Raw genomic sequence first — 3,690 nt, 5'->3', positions numbered from 1 at the left:
CCAACTGCTGCAGCTTCCTGAGCCTGACGAACGGTTTTTGAACCCGAAAGCTTGCTTAATAACTATTCTCCAACCATTTGGGTTGGTCTAATAAAAGATATCAAATTCACCCAAGGAACCTTGTCTGCCTATATCCTTAGACCAACACGGCTACAACCTAAACCCCTGGAACTGTACAAGACACTTTGTCACACAAGAACTTTGTCACACCTTTTTCCCCTGCCAATGTTTTGTATCCTAGATGCTGAGGGATAAAGGTGCCTCCTCAGTTCACAATCTAAGCCAGCACAAAGAAAGCTTTAGTGGAGAAGAATAACTATTCCACAGTCTTTAAGCAGTTTCACATTGCTCTCAAAATACATTCATTTAAGTCACTCATTGGAAATCATCCTGCACTTCGGCATTAACTGTAGCTGTGAATGATCATTGACGAGCTTGCAAACAATTTCCCTCCATTAATAATATGAAGAAATGAGTCTGTGGGTGTGTTTAAGGATGGGTTGATGAAGTGGTTGGGCAAATATGTTGTAAAGCAATTTTGACTATGTGGGTAAAAAAGACTACATCATGCTGTATTCACCATGACTAGTAAAATAGAAGTTTTTAAATTATGTAGATCTTTTTTCTGTCTATCAGATTTTTTAAATAATGATATTCTCCCAGACTTTCCTTCTCTTTCATCCTGTGCTCAGAGCTAAGCCCAGTTAGGTGTAAGTCATTTTCAAAAATAGATCAAGATATCTTCAAACATTAAGGTTTTTTTTTTAATTTAATGGATGCATAACCACTTCATACCTTCTCCCTTGACATTTGGACAACAGCAGAAAAATGTAGGTCATCCTGTACAATAATATTTTGGCAGGATTTAGGCTTGCATGAATCCTATATGACTTTTCGGTATTCAACATGATTCCTGGTCAAGAAGGTAGGCTGAACAACATTTTATAGGGTATAGATTTTTTTTTTACTGCTATGTTCATTATTTTTCTTGATTAGATATACCTTCTTCAATAAGCTTCCTAATTATTTATATTGTGTGTGCTGCTAATACTTACATTACAGCAGTTACTGTATTTACTTAAATCTAAGACAAAGTTTTTTTCCCATTCAGTGGGGAGAAAAAACGCCCCTCATCTTGTATTCAAGTACAAGACAGGGAGCAGGCAGTTGCTGGGGCTCCAGCTCTGGCCTTGACCCAGGCTCAAAGTTAGAACTGCAGCCACCCCTGGTCTCCCTCCTGCTACCTGCTTCCCGGCTCTGGCCTCCCTACCTCTGCCCTCTATCATGGCCTACTTCCCACCACCTCTGCCCCTTCCCACCTGCCCCAACCACCTCTGCCCCCTTGCTGCCCCACCACCTGCTCCCTAAAGCTTCTGCCCCCTCCCCTGCTTACCTTCAGCCATGGTCCTAAGGCTGCAGTTGCCATGTTGCCGCTGCAACCACTGCTGGCTGGCTGGACAGGAGCTGGAGCCACCATATATGCTCCATGCCCTGGGCCAGAGCAGGGCCAGAGCTGCAACAGAGGATATGTGGTATGGGAGGGGCAGAGGCGTGAGGCGGGCTGGTGCCAGGGTGTATAGCACTGAGGTTGGCAGACAGCAGGGGGAGCAAATGGTGAGGGAGAAGGTGCCAGAGGATGTAGGCACTGTGAAGACAGGGAGTACAGGCAGTGTTGCCCTGTGGGGTCAGGCCAACTCTCAGGATCTCAATATTGCATTGGTAGACAGGAGGGTGTGACACGATTGCACATATAAAACCACACAAATCAAGTAGGTGCATACACACACACACACACACTAACAACTCAGGCACATATACATCCAAACCAGCCTAGACATTTGCATACCTATCACCAATTCAAGCACATACGCACCAAAAATTAGACAACAATCGGATTGTCAATACCCACACCCTCCGTACACATACACAGATCACTAATTCGTATATCACACACGATGACATGTGTGTGTGTATATATATATATGTGTGTGTATTCACCAGTTCACACGCATACCACCCACCTGCACATACACACAGGTGAGTTCCTAACTTGGATGGTACGGTGTGTGTATGTGTGCGCTTGGGGTACCTGGAATACTTGGGGGAAGGTTAAGGTGAGAAAGAGAGCTGAAGTATAGGGAGTGAAAGTTGCCAGAACTGGGATTAGAACTGGTGGACTAGAGAGAAGCTGGCTGAGGAACTGAGGCTTGGGGTTACTCAAGATCACTGATGCAAGGGGAAAAGCCCAGTGGGAGAGACAGCCAGGAAAGAGAGAGAGGCATAAACCTGGGGGTTTGGAGCTGGAAACTGAGGCAGACAGCTGAGAGACTGGGGGGCAGAAAAGTTGTGGCAAGGAGGAAACAGTCAGGAAACAGACAAAAACCCAACTCAGGGTTTCAAAATAACAGGTTTATTAAATAGACAACATACTACACAGCCCCATAAACTTATTGGTTCCCCCCCTCCACACACACAAGCACCCACAATGGCAGCAGGAGAAAGAGACTCAGTGGAAGGGCTGGAGTCCAGGTGGGGAAGAGAAACAGAGTCCAAGTCCTTGGTTGAAGAGGGGGTGGGGGGTGATAGCTACCTATCCAGGCTGGAAAGGGGTCCTTGTCCAGTAGGTGTTGTCCAGAGGACAGTTGCCGGCAGTGTTACCAAATTTGCCCATTATTTTGGGGTGTGCTCATTTATTAGGGATAGTTTCTAGGGTCTTGGTGATTCTGTCAATGTGCTGCTTGTGTTACTATACGGAGCTGTGTTTCTCCCTTCTGCAAGCCCTCACCCCCAGTGGAGCTATCTTGCAGGACTCAATCTCAATAGGACTGGGTTCCTCCAGTCACCAAATCAGTCATACACACAAACACACACAAATTAACGTGACACGCCTGACCTGGCCGGGCTGATCAGCATGGACAGGCTGACACCCTCATATGCCAAGAATCAGTTCATAAGAGCAACAATAAAATGCAGTCAGACACAAGCACACAGGTAAACAGAATCCCTCTGAATCCGGCTGGGTGTCCAGCTGACACCCTCATGGGCCAGCATTCAGTTCATAAGGGCACGTCTGAGTCAAACTGGGTCAATCAGCCTATACAAGCTGATCCCCTTATGTGTTTCAAACTCAGCACGTCCCAATCTTTGGCCTCTTGATGAGCAGACCCCACAATAATTTGGGCTTCACAGGGATCTTTAGCATAGGTAAAAGAAGCGTTGCTGCAGAGCACGGGAGGAAAGAGAAGCAGAGAAGGAAAAATATACACAACTACTACCAGTTTGACTATAAAAGTTATTTATTGCTAAGCATATGAAATATATAATAGTACTAGTAGTAATAGACATGCAAAAGAAAAACAAACACCAACAATGACAATACTACCCTGGTTTCACTAAGTATTTGGGGAAACTTAGCTCAAGCTTAACTGATACAGTTCAGGTTCAGAAGTTTATGCCTAGAAAGAAGACAGAGAACGCTGGGATCTCACCTAGTCCACGGTACTCAGGCTGCAAAGCTGACAGGCACAGTCCGTAGCACAATCCTTGAAGAGAGAGACGATCTGTCTCAAGAACGACAGGGAACGTCCCAAGAACGACAGGGGATGGTGTCAGCACAGGGGTTTTCTTCTTCTCCTTCTTTCCTCCTGCTTATACTTCTTTTCCTTCCTTTTCCTCTTCCTCTTCTCTCTT

This window comes from Alligator sinensis, unplaced genomic scaffold, assembly GCF_000455745.1.
Source record: "Alligator sinensis unplaced genomic scaffold, ASM45574v1 scaffold665_1, whole genome shotgun sequence".
NCBI classification, from domain to species: Eukaryota; Metazoa; Chordata; order Crocodylia; family Alligatoridae; genus Alligator; species Alligator sinensis.
This window is presented reverse-complemented; position numbering follows the sequence as displayed.